At 49.3% G+C, this 26,842-nt stretch overlaps 1 protein-coding gene across 3 annotated transcripts in view; it reads right to left on the minus strand.

Moving 5' to 3' along the window:
* TNS3 (tensin 3) overlaps positions 1–26,842 on the minus strand; it is a 223,773-nt gene that overhangs the window by 191,124 nt on the left and 5,807 nt on the right. The gene's annotated exons all lie outside the window — the stretch shown is intronic.

The following is a 26,842-nucleotide window of genomic DNA, read 5'->3' on the forward strand; positions in this document are numbered from 1 at the left end:
GACCTGCTCTCCTGTGTTGTGTCTGCTGGTTTATATTCATCACCCTGGGCCTCCCATTTCTTCATCGGCTAACAAGAAGAATAAGCTCACTGCCGACCTCAAACAGTCCCTGTGCAATTCACCCCAAAGCAGAGGGGCTTTGGTGTGATGCCCACCAAATATTCTTCCTCCCCTGCTAAGTCAAACCAGTCAGTCCTAAAGGAAATCAACCCTGAATATTCATCGGAAGGACTGATGCTGAAGCTCCAATACTTTGGCCCCTTGATGTGAAGAGCCAACTCATTGGAAAAGACCTTGATGCTGGGAAAGATGGAGCGCAAGAGAAGGGGGCAACAGAGGATGAGATGGCTGAATGGCGTCACTGAATCAATGGACATGAGTTTGAGGAAGCTCTGGGAGATAGCGAAGGACTGGGAAGCCTCGTGTGCTGCAGTCCATGGGGTCGAGGAGAGTTGGACACAATTTATCAACTGAACAATGACTCCTGCTAAGAGGGGTCCCTGCACAGCCAGAAGAGTTTGGAGGACTAAGGTGAGAGGCCCCAAGTAGATAATGAGGAGAAAAATCAGTTTCTGAGAAAGATGGGATATTTTCAACAATATGAAGTGAAGTGAAGTGAAAGTCACTCAGTCGTATCTGACTCTTTGCAACTTCAAGGATTATACATTCCATGGAATTCTTTAGGCCAGAATACTGGAGTGGGTAGCCTTTCCCTTCTCCAGGGGAGCTTCCCAACCCAGGGATCGAACATAGGTCTCCTGCATTGCAGGCAGATTCTTTACCAGCTGACACTGGGGAAACCCAGGAATACTGGAGTGGTTAACCTATCCCTTCTCCAGCCAGTCTTCCTGACCCAGGAATTGAACTGGGGTCTCCTGCATTGCAGGTGGATTCTTTACCAACTGAGCTATCAGGGAAGCCCTCAATATGAACAAGTTTTAACTATTTCTGATTTTTTTTTTTTAAGCAGACATTGTTTCTAGTTATCATTGCCACTATGAATCTATATCTGTAGTCCCAGGACGGGTGTGAGGCAGGCACGACTGGGTCTCATCTTGCTGTGGGGAAGGTAGGACTTTGGGGTGACTCCCCCATACCTGGGTCACCCTCAAACTCAGTGAGGCCACAATGGAGCTGGGATTGCACCCAACCCCATCAACGTGTTCTCAAAGAGAGTTTAATAATTAAAATCTCTGATTTAAATTCCAACAAAAGCAAGTTTCCCAGCCTGGTATGACGCTCCTGACTTGAAGTAATCTCTCCTTCACCCAGATCATGCCCCAAGATGCTTCCAGCACATGAAAAGAGCATTTCCTATAAATAACAATGCTTGTTGCAACTCAGAAAAAAGACAGCAAAACCTCCATCCAGGCCGAGAGAGCAGGAATCAGCGTCCACCAGAGGAAGACACTGTCTGTCCCGGTCAAACAGAAGACACACTGCCTGGGCACTGCCCCATCACAGGCTTTCTCTGTGTGTCCCCAGGCCCCACCCCCACACACAGTAAACCGTGTGTGTCCTCCAGGAACCCAGGCTGTGCTGGATACACATTACTAGAGGAATGAATGACTATAAATCAATAAAGACAGATGCCAGGTTTTAAGGCAGTGGTCACTAGAGGCCACACCCCATGGTCACACCTGGGTTGGGCCTTGGAACTTGTGGCCTCATGTCTGCTGCCCTTTGATTTCTGATTAGCTGATTGACAATGATTCACAGCACCATTGACCCACCTTCCATTCTCTCCCCATAGTTCACTGTGTGGGAGGGACAGAGAGTTGATAAAGCCTGAAGAAAGTGGTCCCGGTGATGAGAAAGCTTGGGGTGGGGGGCACTGGGAGCCAGACTCAAGATCAGACTTCACTGTGGAGAAAATGGGGAGTCAGAGGTTTACTAGCAAAGGGGCTGGAGGGGGCAGAGGGTGGGGGATGGGAGGAGGCAGACCGCCTGCAAAACAGGCTAGCAGAGTGGGGACGGGTGTTTCAACTAGGACCTTAGTGGTGGTGGCAACAGGAAGAATGGGAGCTGACTCCAGGGGGGTCATGACCACCAAAGATGGGCTGGGGATTAAGGGAGAAAGATCTGGTTTGGTAGACCAGACTGAGACCAGGACTTTCAGAGACTGTCAGCACTCGCTGGAGGAAGGGGGCTTCGGATCTTTCATTACTGGCGTGATTTTGCTACAGGTGGGGTAGGTGGGGGTGGGCCCCTGGAAGCACAGGTGTGGGGCTCTGCTCACTAGCTCTCCAGTCTCCTGTCACAAGTGCAGGGGCTCAGGGGCCACCTACTGTTCAATCAGCTGACCAAGTCCACTGTACACCCACTGTGCATGAGTTTGGGATGGCCAAGGTCAAGGACACAAGCAAAGGTCACCACCTGCAAGAAGCACTCAGTCTGGCCTCCAGGAAACCTCTGTAAGGGGTGCTGCCACCCACCCTCCTCCACTGTGGGCTCCTACCAGTGCTTAGCCACCCCGTGCACACCAACACTCAGTCTGTTGCCCTTGGCAAACGAAATGCATAACAATGTCTTGACCCTTCTCCCAGCTGGCAGGGTGTAAACCTGGATGACAGCAGGTGCTCATAGCAGCCTTGACTCTCGCTCCCCTACAGTCCAGCCTCACCAACTTTTCTTCCTGTGCTAACTCCCCAGCAGACACAGAGGCTGCAAGGCACCCATCTTTAAAGATGGGCCCCCTGCAAGCTTCCCTGGGGGCTCAGTGGTAAAGAATCTGCCTGAAAATGCAGGAGACACAGAATGGATCCCTGGTCCAGGAAGATCCCACATGTCTTGGAACAATTAAGCCCATGCACCACAACCATTGAGCCAGCACTTCAGAGCCCAGGAGTCACAACTTCTGAGCCCACGCACCACAACTACAGAAGCCCGGGCACCCTAGAGCCTGTGTTCCACAAGAGAAGACGCTGCGATGAGAGCCTGCACGCCTCAACCAGAGAGTGGCCCCTGCTCGCCACAACTAGAGAGATGCCTGCGTAACACGAAGACCCAGCACAGCCAAAAATAAAACTATTTTTTAAAAATTATTTAAAAGCAGAGACATCACTATGCTGACAAAGGACTGTATAGTCAAAGCTATGATTTTTCCAGTAGTCATGTATGCACATGAGAGTTGGACCATAAAGAAGGCTGAATGCTGAAGAATTGATGCTTTGGAACTGTGGTGCTGAAGAGGACTTTTGAGAGTCCTTTGGACTGCAAGGAGATGAAACCAGTCAATCTTAAAGGAAATCAACCCTGAATACTCATTGGAAGGACTGATGCTAAAGCTGCGGCTCCAATACTTTGGCCACCAGATGTGAAGAGCTGACTTGTTGGAAAAGATCCTGATGCTGGGAAAGATTGAAGGCAGGAGAAGGGGATGACAGAGGATGAGATGGTTACATAGCATCACCAATTCAATGAATATGAATTTGAGCAAATTCTGGGAGACAGTGAAGGACAGAGGAGCCTTGTGTGCTGCAGTCCATGGGGTCACAAAGGGTCAGAAACAACTTAGTGACTAACAACAACAAAAATTTTTTAAAAAGGAAAGAAAAAAAGATGGCCCTTGTGTGACCTCCAATCCCTGCCACCATCATGGCTCATTTCATAATACTCTTCCAGGGAAACTCCTTCAAGGGTTGGCTAGAGTCCACGTCCACTGCCCAGGTTCCACGTCTGGGACTGACAACCAGAATTTCTGCTCCATCCTCCCAAACTGCCCACCAGTCCCCACCTATCTCATCACACCCAGCTGCTCCTCACCCACCCCAGCTGCCAGCTCACCTGGCTGCCACCCACATGCCACCTTTCCCTCCCCTAGTTCCCAGGCCCCCACCTCCTTCTCTTTCTTGGGTACCTTCTCTTTCTTGGGTCCTGCTCTCATCTCCCTTGGACAGTCCTTGTCCCCTGAGCACCTCTTAAGTGTCCTGGACTGTCCTCTGTGCCCACTCCTCCCAGTTGTCCCCTCCAGCCTATCCTATCATCGTTGATGACACGCCATGTCCCCTCCAGCCCTTCCCTTCTGACCTGCTGAGTCCCGGGTATCACTGGCTCCACACCTCCACTGGGCCATCCCCTGAGCATCATTAACCTCAGCCCTCCAAGTCAGAACTCTGGGTTGGCTCCTCCCAAGTACCATATGGCCACCCTGCCAGCAAGCCCTTCAAAACGAATCCCCAAAAGACCTTTCTCTGGTCTCCATCCCCACCACACCTGGCCCCCTATCAGCAAGCTAACCGGCTCTCTGAACCCACAGGCCCTGCCTTAATAGGAATCACGACTTGAAGCACAGCACACTCCCCAGCTTTCACAAGCACACTTTAACCAGAAAATCCCAAACTTCTGACCTTGGGCCCATAAGCCATTTGCGCCAGCCTGTGACCGCCTTGGACCTGTTCAACTCCCCTGCTCTTTTCCCACCCACTCGGTAAGCTGCTGTCTCAGAACGCTTGCACCTGCTATTCCTGCCACCTGCAACTCACCCGTGCGGCTTACTCTTCACTTCAAATCTCTGCCAAAATGTTACCCTCTCTGAGAGGCCTTGCATGACACCCTGTGGAGATAGCCCTTCCACCTCTGCCCATACTCACTCTCCTCATGTGGCCTGGTTATCCTTCAGTGTCCTTTTGGCTACCTAACTTCCTGTCCTGAGGGCATTGTGGATGGGTTTACTGCCTGTCCATCCAACAGGGCAGGGACCCCATGTGCCTGGCTGGTGTGGGATCCCCCATGCCTGAATCAGCACTAGGCACAAACTAAGTGATGAATGAATGAATGTGCTCCTCACGGCCCTTGGCAGGCCCCTCACTGACCCCTTCAGGCCTCCCCGCCGCTCAGAGCCCAGTTGCTGCATCTGACCCCTCTCGCAAGGCAGGGTGCCTACCTGGTCTCCTCTCTCCCCTCCTGCTTTCCACCTGGAGGCCCTTCATCCCAAATGCCAAAACACATCTCCCTTCAGGGCCCTCTCAAGGTGACATGCGTGAGGTCCACTGGCCCCCAGCCCATTAAGCACGTATAGTATCCCATGCTCGCCTCTCCAAGCGTGTCACGCCTCATCACAGGAAGACCCGTGCCTGTTTGCTGCATAAATGAAGGCTGGAAACGGAATCAGGGATGCTACCCCGGGCTCCCGCCCAGCAGCACCCGCAGGACAGCTCAGCATACTGCCGTTTGCAAAGTGAAGCACACAAAGCAAGACAGTAGCAGCCAGGCCACAGGGACCCTGTCCCAAAGCAGGAGAAGCACAAGTCATGCTTATACAGCATCTCAATCGGCAAGGCACACACAAACAAAATCTGCATCTCTTCATGGAGAACATGCATGGTGTGTGCGATTCCACACAGGAACACGTTCTAAAGCAATGAGCACACTGGGAGATCAAGATTCAGATGGAAGGCCATTCCTCACAGAAGTATGCACAGCAGGAGAAACTGGACGCAGCTTCAGTATCCAATGAAGAGCCAACTCATTAGAAAAGACCCCGATGCTGGGGAAAATTGAAGGCAGGCGGAGGAGGAGATGACAGAGGATGAGACGGTTCGATGGCATCACTGACTCAATGGACATGAGTTTGGGCAAGCTCTGGGAGATGGTGATGGACAGGGAAGCCTGGCGTGCTGCAGTCCATGGGGTCGCAAAGAGTCGGACGTGACTGAGTGACTGAACAACAACAAAATTGCCTGAGACAATTTGATGGCACTAACACACAGGAATCTTTAAGAGTACACCGTCATAAAAAGCAGCAATCAGATCCATACTCACTGACATGGAAATACCTATGATAGACTGAGAGAGGCACAGAAGAATCTACGTGTTGATCATTCCCACCAGTCTTTCCCCACTCTGGGGGCATCTTGCCACCCCGAAGGAGAATTGGTTCTGGGGTGACTGAGATCCTCCTCCAGGTTCACTCCCAGCCCAGGAGTGTGAACTCACTCTGCAGAGGGGCAGCCAGGGCCCAGCCTCCTTGGCCGCCAGGTAAACACCAGGAGCACTCCCTGGAACACCTGGCCCCCAAAGGAGTTGACCCTTTGCAGTGCCCCCACTGCCTCTTTCTTGACAGGCAAACAGGGCCCCCTGCCACCCAGCAGACAGACAAGCCTGGGGCCCAAGCCTGGGCCCTTCTGGGTCCCTCCCCACGTGCGTATCCCCTTCAGGACCCTGGCCATGTGTCCATGTGCCAGCGCTGGACACCAGCAACGGAGCATGAACGAAATAAGGACTTTGTCCTCACAGGGCCTATATTCCAGGAGGCAGCCAGGCAGGCACCAGAGGCAGCATACGGCATACACCAAATGCTCTGGAAAAAAATTAAGCCAAGTGAAAAAGACAGAAAACCATGCCAGGGACATGTAAGAGCAGGGTGCTTCTTCATCAAGGGCGATTTGATATTTTATAGGCAGGTGACTGAGGGGCTTCCCAGGTACTGCTGGTGGTAAAGAACCTGCCTGCCAATGCAGGAGACATAATAAGAGACACAGGTTTGATCCCTGGGTCGGGAAGATCCCCTGGAGGAAGGCATGGCAACCCACTGGGGTATTCTCACCTGGAGAAGCCCAGGGACAGAGGAGCCTGGTGTATTAGAGTCCATGGGTTGCAAAGAGTCAAACAGACTGAAGAGACTTGGCATGCATGCCTGCGCACCCAGAGGACGGAGAAGAGGCCACGGACACAGAAGCCTAAGGAACACCAGGCCCATAGGTGGAGAGGAGGCACTGCAGGCCATGCCCAGGGCAGGGGTGGCGGACAGAACGGGCTCCGAGGTGGGAAGGGGACCAGGCCAATGCAAGGACTTGACTTGTGAGAAACAGAGCTAGCCAGAGTGCTGTGAGCACAGGAGGGCTGTGATGTGACAGGGACTGGAGGGAGGGAGAGGTGGCAGCAACGTGACAAAGAGCCCCCAGCAAGGGACAGTGGCAGCTGATAGCTGGCACCAGGTGGTGGCAGGGGCCAGGACCGAGGTTCTGCAGCCCAAACCCACTCTGACGTGGAGGGTGGCAGGGTTCTGTCTTGCTTAGTGCTGATGAAAGCAGAGAGGAGACCACAGAGTGAGGGGACACACAGACTTTGGCCCAAAACTCCAATGAGGAGACTTCCTGAACAAGACAGTTCATTATCCAGGGAGGCACTTTGGAAAGTGATGTGACCATATAGATCAAAAACTACAAAAATGGTCATGCTCCTGGCCTTGCGCACTCAATTCCTGTGAATTCCAGTTAAAGAGGTGTTAGAAGACAGAGGTGCCAAGCAGGAAGGGGCGATGTCTTCATCGTCAGTCACAGCAAGGGGGAAACAAAATCCATAAAGGGACGGAGCCATGCGGTAACCCCAGCACCTAGGAAGAATATGCCAGTGAGCAAATCCATAACCAGAAATATTACATAGACAGGAGTCCTCACATTGCAGAGACAATGTAATAACAGAATATTTCTGCTAAGGCACATTAAGAGGCATTGTGCAAAGAGCTTCAACAATGTATCTTCGTCCAGAAAGACAGGTGGGCGGGCAAAGCAGAAGGAAGTAGGCTTCCCTTCCTCTCCGCATACCCACGTTACAGTGTTGTAGTTGTATCTCTTGTGGTTGTGTCTTTATATTTTCTTTTTTTAAAAGGAAACATTTAAATAGACATTGAAAAGGAGCAGCGAGCTTATTTATTTGCATACACCCCATTCCAGTCACATTCTTCTGAAACATCTCATTCATTTCTTTTTTTTCATTATTTTTCCCCTGAGGTTATTTTGGCTGCAAGATGAATTCTCACAAAATAACAAGGGCTTGACAAATAAAAGAACTGCTCAAAGCATTCACGTTAACCTTGCCAAGCCAGGAAGCAGTCTGGAGTTCAGCATGTGAGTGAGCTCCAGAAATGATTTGCCTGAGGAACGAAAACAACAGCAACAACAATATCCGCCCAAAGGCTCTCTGCTTCCGTTTCAGAAATCGACAGGGACTTCCACGGCGGTCCAGACTTCGCACTTCCACTGAAGGGAACACAGGATCGATTCCTGTTCAGGAAACTAAGGTCCCACATGCTGCCAGGTGCAGCCAAAGGAAAAAAAGAGAGAGGGAAACCGACAATGACGTGTGCATATACCTATACACATGTATGCGTTACATACACGTGCTTTGCATATGAATACATATGGATATGTATATATGCATGCACATGCACACACGCGTGCACATAAGATACTCACCACACAGATGCGTGTGTGCATATATGTGTGAGCATGAGCAGGCGACATGTGTGCACAGAAGTGTTCACAGATGCACACGTGCAGACATACAGCGCGCGTGTGCCTGCACTCATGCCTGTGCGCGCATACACGCACATCCACAAAGGGGGAGGCAAGCAGGTGGGCTTTTTGTGAGGGGCACATTCGGATCCTCCTGAACCCTGTTCCTTTCTTTTGTAAAATAAACCCCACTAACTCCTGGACAGTGAGACATTCCACTCAAAACATGGTCGACTGCAGGGGCTTCTGGAGAAACTTTTAAGTCAAAATGTGATCTTTTAAAGATTCCTTTTATTTAATCAAACAGAAGTTGGCTACCCTGAGGCAGACCCAGAATGTTTTCAATTCCCTGGTCCCAGAGCCCAGAGTCTGTCCCGGCTCTCCACAGCCACTGCTCACCCCACCTGCTCACAGCCCATCCTGGAGCATCAGGGGTCACCACAGGGATGTTCTGTGCAACCTGAGAGGACAAAATGACTTCGCTCATCACTTGCTTGAATTTCTTTTTTAACTCAATAACTGTGCCCTGCTATGAGCTTCTCTTGTTGGTGGGAGGACCTCTAAGCCACACTTCCTAAGCAGAGAGAAATAAGGCTTCAGCCTACTTCCCAGATTGGAGAAGGCAGTGGCACCCCACTCCAGTACTCTTGCCTGGAAAATCCCATGGACGGAGGAGCCTGGTGGGCTGCAGTCCATGGGGTCGCTAAGAGTAGGACACAACTGAGCAATTTCACGTTCACTTTTCACTTTCATGCATTGGAGAAGGAAATGGCAACCCACTCCAGTGTTCTTGCCTGGAGAATCCCAGGGACGGGGGAGCCTGGTGGGCTGCCGTCTATGGGGTCGCACAGAGTCAGACACGACTGAGGCGACTTAGCAGCAGCTACTTCCCAGACCAAGGCTGAGGGGATGAGATGAGATTTCTGAGGTGGGCATGCAGCGCAGACCCCTGGCCGGCCACCCACACCTTCTTGCATGCCTGGCGTGAACGCCAGACCCCAGTGGTAAGGCTCCTTCCACAAGTGAGCTCGTCGGGGTTCGACTCCCGTGGGTCTTGGTGTGGAGGGTGCTGCCCCCACTCCCTCGCCTGAAAAGGAGCAGGCTCTGTGCCCATGCCGAATTGCCAGGAAGGCTGCCAAGGGCAGGAGAGGGAGCAAGAGCAGGAGGGAGCCATGGGGACACCCTGAGCCAGAGGCGCTGGCCTTCCTGGGAGCGCCCACCAATCTGAACAACGCCTGAGCCAACTGTGGGCTCCACTGTGTGTGGCAAACTTCTTAGGCAGCTTATTCAAAGGGCTGACTTTGTCTCTCTCTGGTCTTCACACCCATGTACAGACACAGAACGCAAACGCCTCCCCTGAAGGGCCCTGGACAAACGGGCTCTTTACCTCAACCACAACTACCAGTCCTGCCTGTGCCAAGCTCACACAAGGACCTTTTTACCCAAACCTGAGTTCTTTTAACCCAGTCCTCCTCCCTAGTCTTCTAAGATGTCTGTCTTCTAATCTTTCAAACACAAGAAAAGAATATCCATCAAGAATAATGACCAAAACACCCCTGTCACTCCACAGCATTTTCCCAAACTTTTTGACAGCAACACACAGTAAGAAGTAAATTTCAACCAGCATCCTGGTAAAACACATATTGATAGATACATAAAAAACTGAAAAAAAAAATTTTTTTAATACTTTACAACCTGTAGAATACTCTGGAATTGTTTTCATCCTAGTTCACTTTTTTTCAAGTACTGAGTGACTTCTCTAGCCACGAATAACTGGAGAGATGTCAAGGGCATTTGGAAATAGAAGGAATCTTTTTTCTTTCAGTCGTCACCACAAGTGGGGTGGTCACCAACTTTCACTGGGAGGGGATAGAGATGCTGTGCAATTCCTGGGCCAAAACCTCCAACAAAGAACTACTCCACCAAAATGCAATGAAGCATGTGCTGAGGGGTGGCTCCCACAGTTCAAAAGCATGTATCATGGAATTTTCCAGAGAAAGTCTACAATCTGGAAGGATGTCCTATTTCAGGAGCTCCGGGTAGGAGGTGGGTGGTAAGCAGGCCTCCAGGAGATGTGCCATCTTCCTGTCAGTCAGTCCTGAGCCTCAGGACCATCCCACCCCCATCAACAAGGCCCCAGCAGGTCTTCCCCCTTCAGACAGGGTAATGCTTCCTGCAAGCAGAGGAAAGAAGCGCTTCCAATTTCAGAGCCCTGTGTGGGTTCCCAACATAAAAGAGGAAAGAGAATTTGTTGTCCTGATGGTAGCAAGTTGCAGCAAGTCCAGGGCACCGGCGATCAAAGGGGCTGGGCCACCTCCAGGTAATCCCCACCAGGAATGTTTCCTCTGCTCACACTGTTTTCTCTTCTTTTCTTAGCCCAAGGCAAAATGCAAAGCTCCCATCTGTGCCCCCACTTTCAGGCTCACCAGGAACTCCCAGACTCTGGTGCCCCAATTCCTCACAAGTGTCCATAGGCACAGATTTCACAGAGCCTGACCGGGTATACTTCCTGCTACAGCTACATGGTGTGTGGGGCAGGAAAGGGCACCAGGTTTTCATTCTAAGGACACAGGGCTGAGGCCCACCTTTGCCTTCACTCACTTGCAGAATTCAATTGTGTTTCCTCCCTACAAAAATTGGGACAGAATTATCCCAGCCCCACGCAGCAGGAATAGGACAGGGGTGTGACCGGTACAGAGGCACTGGCCTCACTCGTGTTCCCACGCATCTCCACCCCTCAGTGCTCGCTTGGGGGTTCCCCTGGCGTGTCCCCCTGTGCAAGCCCAGAGAGAAAATCTAGCTCTGACACCAGATGGAGCCTCCTTACAGGGAAGGAGGGGGCTCTGCAGGACCTCCAGGAGCAAGTCCATGGACCAGGGCATGGGAAAGCCAGATGAAACTTCCTAGAGCCCAAAACCACTCCCCAGCAGGCTGATTACTGCACTCTTCAAGGCGTACGCTAAGTAAATATGAAACACTGAGCAAGCATGCTCAGATATATATAATGAGGGTAGACATTCCCCAGGACGGCTGTCCCCCAGGGACAGTGTTACGACATTCACCACTGGTGAGTCGATAATATTCCTGGTGGCTCAGAGGTTAAAGTGTCTGCCTGCAAGGCGGGAGACCCAGGTTCAAACCCTGGGTCGGGAAGATCCCCTGGAGAAGGAAATGGCAACCCACTCCAGTATTCTTGCCTAAAGAATCCCATGGACAGAGGAGCCTTGTAGGTTACAGTCCACAGGGTGGCAAAGACTTGGACATGACTGAGCGACTTCACTCACTCACTGGTGAGCCCCCAGGACTTTCTGGTGCACAGAAGTGACTAGGCTGCTCATGCACCAAGAATGGAGACCCAGAGGCCAGGACAGACGAGAGGACATAGGGACATCTTGCCAGCTGAGAGGCAGCACAAGAAACTGACCTCCTCTTTGTACTCACCATGACCCAACCAGCAAGAGAGGACAGGCTTCCTGCTCTCCCAGCTTCAAGGCCTCCATCAAGGTCAAGGGCATGACCCCTAACCCTCCCTTAACACATCACAGGGTGTTGAAGGCTGCTCCCACCCAATCTATCTCTGTCCACCCACCCCTTCCACCCATGCCAGGCCCTCCCGCCCGCCATCTGGCATCTTCTACAAGAGAGGAGGGCTGCAGAGCAGATGGATGAACAAGGACTTAAGAGGGGCTAGTGCAGTGTGGGGCCTTGTTACGATCCTGATTCTAACACACCTACTAGAAAAGTCATTTTGAAGCAATCAGGGAAATCTGAATACAGATTTCCAGCAATGTGTGTTAAGTCGCTTAAGTTGTGTCCAACTCTTTGCAACCCCATGGACTGTAGCCACCAGGATCTTCTGTCCATGGGATTCTCCAGGCAAGAACACTGGAGTGGGTTGCCATGCCCTCCTCCAGGGGTTCTTCCTGACCCAGGGATTGAACACGTGTCTCTTACATCTCCTGCATTGGCAGGTGGGTTCTTTACTGCTAGCGCCACCGCAGAGTAACTACTCGGAAGAGCAAGTACTCTCAAAGCCAACATTCTCAAGAACTTGTGAAATGTCACCTCCCCTTCAAGGGAGTGACGGTAAGGATCAGAGAAATTTAAATAACACCCACATTGACTGAGTAACTACAACAAATGTGTCCCCCCAGGTCCTAGGCACCTATGTCCAAGGGTGCCTTGGGAACACGTCTTTGTCCCTGAGAGGACAGCTGCTAACCTAGCCTCTACCACCTGTCCTCCTCTTCCTTCTAACTCACCAGCAGGAGGGGGCTGCACCATGAGTCCAGTGCATGGACGGACCCCCAGATCCACAAGGTAGCACCCTGTCTGCCCCCAGGTCAAGAAGGCATCAAAACCAGGACATCTGGGCATCCCTGGGCCCACACTGCCCACTGGAGATAGCATACAAGCCACATTTTATGTAGTTTTCCAATTTCTGGTAGCCACATTTTGAAAAGAAACAGATGAGAGCAATTTTAATGATACATTTTACTTAACCCAATATATCCAAATGGTCATTTTTTTCACCATGCAATCAACACGAACATTACTCAGGAGATATTTTACCTTTTTTTTTTGGCACTGTCTTCAAAATCTTCTGCACATATTATGCTGTCAGCACATCTCAGTTTAGACACTAAATTTCTGAGTTAAAGTGAAATATAGTCCCAGCAAAACAATAAAGTTATGTTCAGTGGAAAAATAACAGTACTCTGCTAACAGCTTTTAAATTTAAATGACTTAGAATTTAACAAGGAATCTGAAATTCCCCTCCCCAGTCACACCGGCCATGTTTCACGCACGTGGCCAGCATCAGCACACTGGACAAGCACCTTTAGGCTCCAGAGAACACTTGCTCAGCACAACCTGTTCACTCCTCAGTTTCAGATGAAGACGATGCAAAGCGCAAAGGAGGCAACCCAGATGGTCTCTGTGAGGATGTGCTGAGTTAGCAGTGTTGGTGCAGGTTCTATCCAGTCACGGGGAGCCCAGGGCCTCCACGGTGCCCCCAAGGGAAGCCAGGAGGACAAACACGCCTTGGCAGGCAGAGGGGACTGGAATAGATCTGTCTTTTGGCCCCAAGGGACCCTAGAGTTCAAGAACAACATTCTAGGGTTTTATCTTTGTATCCAAGTGGTGCACTTGGAGCAGCATGCTTATGTTCCTCGGGCTGTTCCTCCTGCAGACCTGAGTTAGTCCCACTGCCCCTGGCCACCACTCAGGCTCTTGGAGACTTGTGCTCTACTTCTCTACTATGTTGGTTGCAGGATGTGACTGAGGACTCTGCAGGGACTCTACAGAGGCATTCCCTCAAGATTCAGATTTGGAAAACTTTGTTTCTGATTCTGTTGTCTGTTTTTCTCCAATTCATTTATTTTTATTCTATAGATACAATGGAACAATTAGAAACACCTGTTTCCCTTACGCAACTGGCTGCCAGGAGGCTCACAGCTAAATTATTGTGGTACACAGAATTTTTTAAATATCCACTGAACACTGACCTTCCATGGGCTACATGGGCTTCTCAGATTTATATTTTCTCTCTTTCTCTGTATTTCCCTTTGACTATTTAATCATCTTTATATGCGTGCATGTGTGCTAAGTCACTTCAATCATGTCTGACTCTGCGACCCTATGGACTGTAGCCCACCAGGCTCCTCTGTCCATGGGATTCTCCGGGCAAGAATACTGGAGTGGGTTACCATGCCTCCTCCAGGGGATCTTCCCAACCCAGGGATCGAACCCATGTCGCTTATGTCTCCTGCATTGGCAGGTGGGTTCTTTACCACTAGCACCACCTGGGAAGACCCCAGTCTTCACACATACATACTTCCACGTGCTTTTCAAATCATTTTGGAAATCTGGCAAGGCAGTAAGTCATGGAACTAAAGTTAAAATTCAGTGGGTTTAGAACATGGACTTGGAGGTTTCAAGGATGAAATAACAAGCACATTTATGTCTGTGGTTAAAAGGCCTGTGTCTGGGCATCCAGGGGCTGCCCAGCAGGTTCCCACCCAGGACAGCAGCATGCAAGCGCCACACTCCCACACAAACACCAGCAAGATTGCGGACAGCAGACCAGAGGCCCAGCCCTCAGCTGAGCCATGCCAGTTCCAGAAATGCTCTTCTTCTAGATCACCATAAACTAAAATCATCTTCACAAACCTCACAGCATCCTCTCCCAGCTCACAGATGAAACAGACCCTTCCAAAAAGTAAACCCACTGTCCCAGGATCACACAGCAATTCTTCCACATCCTCAGGCTACACATACTTCTGGAGGAAGGTGGCCACTATACAGTCCTTGAGCATCTTCCAGGCTCCACACCTGTCCTCACAGGTGGCCACCAGCTCAGAGGAGTGTCAGCTGACAGTCAGAATCAGTGCATCCGGGGAGCAAGTGGCCCACAGACCTCAGGACACACAGTCAGCCTCCGGACTCATCTTTCAGACATGTGCCCTCAGAGACACCTCTCTTGGAAGTGGTGCTGAGCACATAATCTCACCCCTGGTCTTCTGAGAAGCAAACCTTGACCCAAGATAACTGGGCAACAGCACAGCCGGTCTCCACTGGTGTCAGGAGGATGAAGGAGCAGGAAGGAAGAGCCCAGAGTAGACACAGGAGGACACGGCGAAGGCCTGTCTTCTTGGAGGACTTTCACGGCCACTCAGACGGTTCTTTTCAGGGAGAACTCTAAGAGGTCCCGTGGCCCCAGCGCACACCCACACACCAGGCTCAGAATCAGACGGAGCTGGGTGATTCCTGAGGTGCCTGCACTGCTGGTATCAGCAAGAGACCAAACAGTAAAACAGAATGTGCCCAGTCACGAAAGGGAGCAGCTAGCGGCATTTCAGAAAGAAACACTGCTCCACACTTTTCACCCTACAGGGACCTTGAATCAGCATAGATCTCGCTGTGTGTGGCCCACAGAAGCTGCTGGCACACACGCAGGGCTGGCCCCAGCTTATGCCTTTGCCCTCTTCAACCCAAAAGCTCTCTACTGAGGAACACCCAAGACCTGTGGCCCTGAGGAGGGACAGGCTGATGGCCTGAGCCCAGCCATCCCCACCCCCCACCACCAACCCCAGGCTGTCCCGGACCATGAGAAATAAACCTTGTTGCTTTAATCCTCTGAGTCTGGGGTGGTCTGTGTCACAGGAGACAACTGGCACAGTCACCCACGCCAAAATGAGTGGCTGCTCAAGGCCAACAGGAAACCGGGGCCCAAATGCAATGCACTTTGATAGACTATTTCTCCGTTTTAGTAGCGATGGCAAACACCCCAGACGTGCTCACCTCCAGGGGCAATGCACTGAGCAGGGCCCAGCTGGTGATCAGTTTGGAAATGGAAGTGAGCCACTTTTCTTCAATGAAGTTCTGCAAAGAACATCTCCGGCACCATTTACAATTATTTTTAAAAACTCCAGGAAATGGAATTAGAATTATCTGGTCAGTGGTGGATGGGACAGACACTTGAACATTCACATCCTTCATCATGGTGAGGTGCCTGCTGCTGAAGTGGGTCACTGGGTGAATGAAGGTCTCCGATCTGCTGTGTGGACACCCTTAGAGATGGTGTGACTTTTCAGTGGGATTCTTGACTGCCTGCAGAACAGGTCATCAGTCTCTTAGCTATGTGTAGAGACAAGATTTCTTTTAGATTTGCCTGAAGATGAACAGTGTTAATAAGTTCAAGGCCTGTCACTTTATCAATACTTTGCATATGGAAGTAGGTGTCAAGGCTGGCCAACTCTATCAGTGCCTAGAGACAATGCATCAGTGGCCAATTACATACCAAGCTGCCAGCAGGGGTGCAGGAGCCCAGATGAGTGCCAAAGACTCCCGCTCTGGGCACCATGATGGCCACTCCAGTTCCTGCTCCTGCCCTCACCTCAAAGCCAAGTCAGGACTCACTACTGGGCACCACCAGGCCAGGCCCTCTGCCCTGCGCAAACATCACTACAGACAACAGCATCAGAGCCGGGAAACTTGGAACGCCCTGCCTGGGAATCACCCTTCAGGGACTCTCAAACCCCTAGCCAGTGACAATGGTTCCAAAATCAACAGTCATGCCAACTGCACCAAGTGAGACAAAATATATAAAAATGGCTCCTAAGCCAAGAGGCATTCCATAAGTAATGGGAAGAAAATACACTTTCACCAACTTCTTATTTGACCACCATGCTAAGACACACCCCTTACAGAGGCCCTATCACCTCTCTTCCGGGAGAAAAACACTGAGAGGCAGGGAACTGAAGGTCACAGGCCAGTAAGCCACAGAGCAGGACTTATCGGCAACAGAGAACCCTACCCCTCCTGCCAGTAAGTCCCTTTCAATAAGGACCTTTCCCTGGGGAATCCACCTAGGTCTATTCTAAGCCAACGTACAGAAGACCTGCTTCCCTGCTTCTCCAGGTAGGGGATATTATAATCACAGCCCACTTTGTTCAGTACTTACATGTGCCAGACAGTGCATTATCTCATGAAAGCCCTGGGCTGAAGCCAGCCAGCGAGGGGACATTCGCTGGCACATATTTACCAACCCACATAAATCTTCCCCTCTTCCAACACAGTCACTGACTACAGGGAAAAACCTACAACTTAGGCTTAACCAGTCAGTGCAAGGCTTCTGTGGCCAAAGGACATTAGTTGAATGGCCATATAAGAGATGCTCTCTCTCCAGAAGCGAGCAGTGGGCGATTGACTGCCATCTTCTAGTCACAGGAGGCCCACCAGGGAAAGAAAGCGACAACTAAGAAGGCAGAGGAGAGAGTTCACGGGCGCTCACAGGGTTCAGTTGCTTGACCACCCAAGCCCGATGTCTACATTACTTCTCGTTATTCGACTTATATAAATCAGTAAACAGCCATTGGACCTAAAGAGCCCTTGACCTCAGAGGCTCAAAGGGAAGTGAATTGTCCAGGGTTCCCGAGATAGTACAAAGTAATGTTGCTACTTGAATCTTGTATCTAGCCCAGATTCTCCTCTGTAATGCTCAATTTTCTGTGTCCTTTTAGCTAGGTCATGACACCAAATGTCTGTCTACATGTTGCTGTAAAGGTTTCTTCAGATACGATTCACATTTAAATCAGCAGATATCAAGTAAAGCAGATTTTCCTCCATAATTGGGTGGGCCTCATCCAATCAGTTGAAAGCCGTGAGAAAAGACTAAAGGGAAAAGATAGAGGGAGGAATTCTGCTCTAGACTGTTTTCAACTCAAAACTGTAATATCAGAACCTGTGGAAATTTCTAGCCTGCCATGCAAACTTCAAACACACAGGCCCCCTCAAATTTATGTATTTATCTAGATAGGTAATAGATAGATCTAATATAGACATGTATCTATAGATATCTGATATACCTGACTGAAACATCTGCTTTAAACCCTAGGCTCTCTGTTGCCTCGCTCTTAGTCACGATCAGTTCCCACAGCACCTCCTTTTGCTCTTATGAACATACCCCCTTCCTACATCAAGTTTCACGTGTGCACAGAGCTAAACTCAGCATCTGAGCTGGAAGCAACTCGTCTCCCTTTGCATGGAGAGCGCACTGTCTTGCACACAAAAGAAGTTCCATCTTCATGTGTTTGACGAAGAATAAAACTACTTTCAACCAGAAGAGCTGGCAACAAAGGCCTCCAGAAATATAGATTATCACTCAATAAGGCAGCAAGCCAGTGAGTCAGGGACAAAGTGAAATATGAATGAGTGCTGAAAACATGCCCAAATTTGCACTTGTTAATGCAGACCTCACTCTCCAATCCTACACTCCACTGGGTGTCCTAGTCTTGGGCAGGAACAGGAATTGAGGGCTCAGGTGGCTAAAGGATGGAGCTCTCTGCAGCTCTTTCCTGGCACAGACCCCTGAGAGGAAGTGGAAAAATTACCAGCCACAGCCTGACACAAAAAGATGTGTGGATTATTGCAAAGCCAAACAACTTTAAAGATATCTGACTGAACCATCACTGGGTTTCCAGAGCTAGTGCTTCATGCAGAAGAATGGATAAACTTAACCAGTGGTTCTCAGACTTGAGTGGGCATCTGAACACCCTGCAGCTGTCACTCCCAGACCAGAGTATGGTGGAGCCCAGACCTGGAATTTCTAACAGCCCCCAGGGGCTGCTGATGTTGGTCCTGAGACCTCACTTCAAGAAGCCCTGACTTAGACATATGTCAGAAAATACAGACTCTCAGCAAACCCACCCAAACAGTGGGCTGAGCTGGGCAAGTGAGCCCTGGGTAGGCATCTGCTGTGTGGCTGTAGTGATAGCTACAGTCTTTTTCCCAGGAAGATTACGTAGGGTGCCACTGGAGAGCACTTGAGAGTATCATCACAAAAACAAACTAAAAAGCATGCTTCTTTTGCCCAATTCATAGAACCTTCTAAAGAATAAACACAATAAATAAAATTCTCTTACTCTATCCAAGCAAGACAATTGGTAATTAACAGTTTGATTTACTTGTAGGATAATGTCTGCAAAGTAGTTAAATGGTAAAAGTCCAGCATTTCATGATCTCAATATATAACTGATTCAGGCAAGGACTATCCTTGGATGCTGAACCATTGAGTGAGTGGTGATTAGGAAGCAGGATGCTCAGAGTTTTAAAGGGACAAAGGAGAAGATACACCTGACACCGTGGAATTCTAGGGCCTTCACAAGGTAATTAAGCTTTGAGGGCCAAGAGCAGGACAGCAGACACTGTACCTCTTGACATGAGGTGAGCAGAGTACGCCACCTCACACCTATGCGAGCCTGAATGTAATGACAAGAAAAGACTCAAATCTAAGCTAGCGTATCCTATGAGGAAATTGCCCTCAGCTCTTCAAAACCTCAAAGTAAGGGAATAAATAAATCTGTCCCTATTTTCAGATGACATGATTGTCAACATAGATAATCCCAGGAAATCTATGAAACTGCTAGAACTAGTAAGTGAGCTGACAAAGATCATAGGATACAACATAAACATGCATAAGTCAATAGTACTTCTAAGTACTGTTCTTCTCTAGTGGCTCAGCCAGTAAAGCATCTGCCTGCAATGTAGGAGACCCAGGTTTGATCCCTGGGTCGGGAAGACCTCCTGGAGAAGGAAATGGCAACCCATTCCAGTACTCTTGCCTGGAAAATCCCATGGACAGAGGAGCCTGGTAGGCTACAGGCCATGGGTCACAAAGAGTTGGACACGACTGAGTGACTTCACTTTCATGTACTAGCAATGACCACATGGAAGCCAGAATGAAAAATACAGTACCATTTACAATCACTCAAGGAAAAGTAAATACTTGGGTATAAATCTAAAAAAACTTATATAGGACTTACATGCTAAAATCTACACAAAGCTAGTGAACAAAATCAAAGATCTAAACAACTGGAGAGACATACCATGTTCATGGACCGAAGGCACAAATTAGCAGAGAAGACCTTCAACCAGTGAAAAAACAGTAGTCAATCCACACCACAGAGCAATACTCAGCAATGAAACGAATAAACTACTGATACAGCAACAACCTGGATGGATCTCCAGAAAATTATGCTGACTGAAAGAAGCCAATTCCAAAAATCTACAAACTGTATGATTCCATTTATGTAACATTCTTTAAATGTCAAAACTACAGACACGAAGATTAGTGACTGTTGGGATGAAGTTTGGGTGCAGATGGATGGGAAGTAGGGTTGGCTATAAAGGACATAAGAGGATCCTTGTAGGGATGGAACGTTCTATACTCTATCAATGACAACATCTTGGTTGTGACATAGTCCTGCAGTTTTTCAAGATGTTTTCATAGGAGGAAACTGGGTCAAGGTACACAGGATCTCTCTGTATTATTTCATACAACTGCCTGAAAATCCCCCCCAAATTTTAAAAAAAATTAATTTAAAAAAATGTCTTCAAAGGGGAAAAAGCCATGAAAAATAATAATATTAAATAAAGAAAGCTGGTGGCCTGCTCCCACTTTCAGGGCACAGACAGACAAAATCACACAGTGTGACACATAGCCATGACGAGATTCAGAATGGATTAAGGACAGCAAGAGAGCACTTTGGGGGGCCAATGCGGAAATCTAAGTAAGAACTAGACATTAGCTGATGTCAACAAATTAAAATTAAATTGCTTTGAGTGGTCATGGTCTTGAGGTTGAGAGATGAGGGAAAGTGTCCTTGTTCTCAAGAAACACAGGCTAAAGTATTTGTGGGTGAAGTTCATGATAGATACATAAGTTATGTAAATAAAGAGAGACATCACTTAAATAGAGAGAGATACAGCCAATGTGACAAAATGGCAAGGAAAAAAAAAAACCTGCAGCAAATCAAGGTGAAGGGTATGCAACTGTTCACTATACTGTTCTCCATTTTCAAAAATGAGGTTGGATGAAAAGCAGTTTTTTAAGTTCAGCAACCATCCACTGGGTTTATCTGTACTTCTTTAACAGTCTGTCTCCTTTTCCTTTCACCCTTAAGCACAGATTCAGATGATGCTAAGTTTCCAGGGTCCTGACTGATGGCAAAAAAGCCTCTCATACAAGAGCCAAAGGGCCCCTTGGCCCCAAGAGAGACAGCCTTGGACAGATGTGGCCTCAGTCTCAAAATGACAGTGAGAATTCAGAATCAGATGGTCAGAAGTAACTAGAGATGGACACGAGAGCTATGATGGAGGAATCCCCAGCTCTGAACTCTCGGTCCTCAGGATCCCCCAACCCCATGGTCCTCGGGACCTCCACCAGCCCCATGATCCTCAGGACCTCCACCAGCCCCCTGGTCCTCAGGACCACCCAATCCCATGATCCTCAGGACCTCCACCAGCCCAATCCCATGGTCCTAAGAACCCCCAGCACCATGCTATTCTGCTGCATCCAAGCTGATATCTCAGCCACCAAGCCACAGCAAGCCCTGCTGAGTTTGCGAGGGTTAACCATATCCCAGGACACAGTCAGCACTCAGTAAACGCTAGTTGCCTGAGAGCAATGAGTGAGGGAGTGAATGAACAAACAAAGGAAGAAACAATGGAGTCACTCTCTGACAGGGCCTCACACAGAGTCAATAATTAATGTCAACCCACCCACCATCATCACCCTCAGGTACATACCTTTTATTCCCAGCAAACAGCCTGAGATCTATGAACTGCTGGCACATCACGTCTCATTCATCAGGCTGGGAAGAGAACAGCATCCTGGAGATGGAAGCTGGTGATGTTTGTGGTGGGAGGAGGGTAGCAGGGGAGGTGGGGGGTGAGGGGTGTCGTGTACCACAGGGCCATGAATTTAGCCAGGGCCAAGGCCCTGAAGCAGCCACTGGCCATTTGCGGCAGGACAGATGCACCAACTAATCAAGAGACCCAGCTTGTGGCTGGCAAACAAAGCCACACTCCTGCTCTCAACTCTTCCATCATCATCTGAACGTGAGTTACCTGCCTCCAGGTACCAAGGGTACCATACAGCACATCCAAACTTCTCTCTAAAATCTAGACATTTTTTTAAAAAAGACACTCAGTCCTACAGAAAGAATCTGTGAACATGATCTGAGCAGCCTGGGCAGAAGCAGATAAGTGGGAGAGGCGACTCTTTTCTCAGCAGGAGTCTGATGGATGCTCAACATTTTCATAAGAACAAAACTGTCATTTAAATATCAGACAAGAGATTACACATTGCCAGTGGATGTGTATAGTGACTGGAATCCATTCTGAGTGAAAGACAAAGGAAATAATTCTTGCCATTTTACAGTGTGGACTTCAAGGAGCCCCACAACACACTCTGTCCAAAATGAATATTCTTTTGTGCTACCGAAATAGTGAAGTGACAGTTTTGTATTCCCAACTCTTGTCAGGGAGCCCGCATGGATTCCTAGCCGGCACTGACCATCAACTTTCTATAATATGACAACTTAAAATATGGCTACTTTCCAAGAAAATAACAGTGGGCTAGATTCTCAAGCCTGTAAAATAAGTGTCAACTGCCCTCCTCTGAAAGTTCATGGAATACACTGCAAAGCAAAACTCCCAGAAAGAAGAAAATGGTGGCCTTGGGGGAAAAAAAAAAAAAAATTAATGAAACCCTGGGAAAATATGCAACCACCTCCCTCTCTTCTTGTAAAGAACCAGCTTCTCAAATGTTTCCACTTAGCTGTGGAATTGTCCCTCCTCTAATGAAGGCTTACAGTAGGGAGGCTCCAGAGGCAGAGGCCTTGACCAAGGTCACACAGGCGTCCCTCGGCTCCTTCCAAAGCCCTTATCACATGAAGATAGAGGAAGCCTTGGTTCCTGTCCTTGGAAGAGCTCAGATTTTTGTGAGGAGAGATATAAACAACATGTACATGGCCCAACCCCAGAGTACATCAGAAGACCAAGGACGTGCTAATTGGGCATCAGAAGGGCAATGTGAGCCTGTGATTGTCAGGCTCCCTCCCAGAGGACATGCGCTTGGGTGGGAAGAGCTCGGGGGCCCCACAGACCCACCTCCTTCCCAGGAGCTCTATCTCAGGGAGGCGGGCTAGCATGGCAAAAAAGCCTTCTGGATTCAGCTCCTAGAAAGGCTGAATGATAAAGTGAAAAAAAAGTAATGACAAGATACCTAGTATGTACACGCATGCTAAGTTGCTTCAGTCGTGTCTGACTCTTTGCGACCCTATGTACTATATAGCCCACCAGGCTCCTCTGTCTATGGGATTCTCCAGGCAAGAATACTAGAGTGGGTTGCCATGCCCTCCTCCAGAGAATCTTCCCAACCCAGGGATCAAACCTATGTCTCTTACATCTCCTACACTGGCAGGAGGGTTCTTTCCTACCAGCACCACCCCGGAAGCCCACTGTGTACATGACATTACTTTTACCCCAACAACCCAGGGAGGTCCAACTCCCCGTGTTCAGCAGCACTTCAGAGGAGCAAGGTGTCTGTCCCAGGGTCACACAGAGAGGCAGGACCCAGGCCACAGTGTTCACTGCGGAGCCCACTCCCCTTTTGCCCTGGCCCCAGAATAAACAGGCAAGACCGTGCCGTTTCCAGCAGCAGCAGAAGACACAGAGAAGCTGATATCCTGAAAGTGCACAGGCCTGACAACAGACAGAACACATCAGAAACAACCAGTGAAGCCAAATGGAAGGAAGGAGGGAAACGCAGGGGTCAAGGGAGAGCAGACAAGAAAGATCACTGTTGGCCTAAAGTCTTCGTCAGCTCCAGCCCGTTAATCCAACTTATCTTGGCAGCGAAACCTGAGAGCTGAGCCTGTCTGGACCCCACTAGAACATTATTAGTTGCAGAGCTGAGTTCAGCCCCGACAGGTTCTAGCTGGACCCTGGCCAAGATTCCTGGTCACAAAGCCTCCCAGAGCCAAGGTCAGCATGACAGCAGCTCCAATGCACGTAATCCCAACAGCGCGTGGCAGACCACAGGGCACAGTGCCGGGCCCTGACCCTGGTGCCTTTGTGAAGACCTCACTGGGCAAGGGCCTCACTCACGTCCACCCACTGTTGCCCGCAGGACCCAGGAGCAGGGAAGAAAACCTGGCCCTTCGGGGCACAACAAGCAGTCTAGGTAGAGGGGCTGTGTCCCAGCCAGGCCTGCACATACCTCCCTGTGCACTACACAGCGACTGGCGGATATCAGCGACTAGTCGATATCAGCGACTGGCGGATCCCCAGCAGGCCAGAGCTCAGAGAATGCTTCTTTCACCTTCTGAAGGCAGCAGCTCTAATAAGAATCCAGCCCAGCAGCTAGGAGCTCATGCAAGCACGGCCATCACTCTGCAAGGCTGTAAGGGTCATCACTGTGATAATTGTCAAGTCAAGGCAGAAATATGGGAAATGCTTAGGATAAGATACAGGTTTGGGAAAACCATCAGCATAAAAAGTACATACATACACACATCACATGTCTAACACTGTGTGCTAAGTCGCTTCAGTTGTGTCCAACTCTTGTGACCCCATGAACTGTAGCCTGCCAGGCTCCTGGGTCCACAGGATTCTTCAGGCAAGAATACTGGAGGGGGTTGCCTATTTCCTCCTCCAGGGGATCTTCCTGACCCAGGGATCAAACCATTGTCTATCCTGTCTCCAGCATTAGCAGGTGAGTTCTTCACCACTAGCGCCACTTGGGAAGCCCAAACCTCGAACAATTACAAAAACCAGGCCAGAAACAGAAAGATGGTCAGGTATTTGTAAGTGTGAGAATGGAGGAACTTTTATAAATGTTTAAACATCATGTAAGTCATGATAGTGTTTCTAACAAGAAACAAATTCCATAAAAAGTGCATTATGCTCTTACAGATGACCTATAATTTGGACTTTTTTGCATTTAAATAGGGGCAGGGAGGAGCAAAGAGCAAAAGAAGTCACTCTCTTGTTGCCAGTCACCCATCTCACCCAAAGTCTTCATCAGCCTGGCCAGCCCTCAGCCCGAAGACTTTGCTATTTGTTATGCTAAGAGCCACCTTCCTCAGGGGCCTGTGCGCAGCTGCCCCGCCCCTTCACATGCCAGCAGGGCAGCTCAGGAGCCGATGCACGCAGGCACCCCGGGGTCGGGTAGGCTCAGCCCCACACCCCTAAAAGCTGGGTGCACACTCAATTCTCCTGCAGGTCAAGGCCCACAGTCCCCCTACCCGACCTTCACTCCTGCCCGCCCCCACCATGCTGGTATGCCCCTCATTCTGGGCCACAGGATCTGCAGGGCTAAAATATCCTCAGGCTCCACAGTTCTCTGACCACTTAGCCCAGCAAGTTGTCCTTCCTCTGTGGTTGCACCCATGCACATTTCCTGTGTGCAGACTGAGCTCCCTACCCAAGCCCCCACTGCCCCAAGGTGGCCAGCACTCATGAGACCTGCCACTCCCATTAGTGTGGAAGACACAAGGTTCCTCGTTTCTGGAGCTGAATGCTGGTGTCCTCTTATTCCTCTGCCTTCCTCAATCCCTTCCCTCTTCTGGAAACACATAAGACAGTTCCTGCCCAAGGCCTCTGCCCTCACTGACCCTCCACCCGATGGATCCTTCCCTAAGCGCCCAGGATTCACTGACTGATGCATCCTTCAGCCCATCATCTCCCTCCAAAGAAGCCCCACCAGACCACCCTGTAGAAAGCCCAGTGCCCAGGGCCTGAACCCAGCCTGAGCCAGGAAGCCTCCGTAACAGGGGACAATATAAGGATGAAACACCTCCTTTGAAGCCCAATCAATTCTGCAAATGCCCACACTGGAAACGATGCCAGCAATTCTGGTCCAACATGTTCCAGCACTGGGGGTAGGGCCTGCTAGTTGGCATTCCTGACTTGAGATGGTGAATACATTCCTAAAGGGTAAAAATTAACCAGCGTCCACCAGCATCCGGTCCTGCAGGCTCCATGTACTGATCAGAAGAGTTGCCTCCCAAAGGCACAGCCACCTTCATTGCCATTTCACCAAGGCTAAGCCAGAGCAGAGCCCAGGTCTGTGTTGTTCCCGAGGAAACCTGGAGTAATTGCACTCATACATCATAGGTTCTGGCATGCGGGTCCCAGACTGAACCATTTATCCAAATTAAAACCATTCTCCAGAAACAAAATCAGACCCTTTTAATTGAAAAATAAAACCAAGCAACCCTAAAGCCTCCTTTTTTTTTTCTTAATGAAAGACATTCTTCCTGCTTTCTCATTCCATTAATCACTAAGTTTATACAATCTGTCAAAATAGCTTGGTAAAAAGTCTTCTCTTCCTTTTCCTGCAGGCCTGGTTTTTCCCAGCAGGCGCCAACCCGGCCAGGAGTTCAGGCACGCCGGGTGAGCACTAAGAGGATTCAGCCAGCATGCTGTTTCTCAACTGCAATTTGACCTTGTATTTCAAGGGACTTCCAAAAGTTTGTGTTCACTTCTAGGTATACACCCCAGAGAAGTGAGAGCACGGACCCAAACACATACCTACACACCCATGTTCGGAGAAGAGTTATTCGGAATAGCCAAAAGGTGAAAGTAACCCAAGTGTCTACCAAAGGAAAACTGGACAAAGTGGTCTTTAAGTAAATGAAAGATTCCAGAAGGAAATCCTGGTACATCCTACAACACGGATGAAACCAGAGGATATTAAGTAAAGTGAAATAAGTCAGTCACAAAACACCAAATATTGTATGATTCCACTTCCATAAGGCACCTAGGGCAGTAAAATTCATAGAAATGGAAAGCTGAATGGTGGGTGATGAGCTGTGGGAGGAGGAAAGAGGAGTTAGTGCTTACTGAGGATGGAGTTGGTTTTGCAAAATGAGAACAGTTCTGCATATGATGATTTCACAATATCAAAGTACCAACACCACTAACGCGTACACTTGAAAATGGTTATGTTACGTGCATTTTACCACAGTCAAAAATAGTTTATGTTCTTTGACCTTACAAGTCCTTCCAAGAGCATGACTGGCCAGGATCTTGCCCAATCTCTATGCAAGAATGCACACAAGGCTCCAAGTGACCAGAGGACAAACAAATGGTCATCACGTACATACTGGGTTCTGTACTGTATGAATGAATTCACTTGTGTGAATGCAGAGTCAGTTACAAGTGGGGAAGTGCTTACACTGCCGCACTGATGCTAATACGTATGATCTCAAATCGGTAAACTTGAAAAACAGAATGCACACAGCATACAAAAAGGT

Source organism: Capra hircus, chromosome 4 (assembly GCF_001704415.2).
Source record: "Capra hircus breed San Clemente chromosome 4, ASM170441v1, whole genome shotgun sequence".
NCBI lineage: Eukaryota > Metazoa > Chordata > Mammalia > Artiodactyla > Bovidae > Capra > Capra hircus.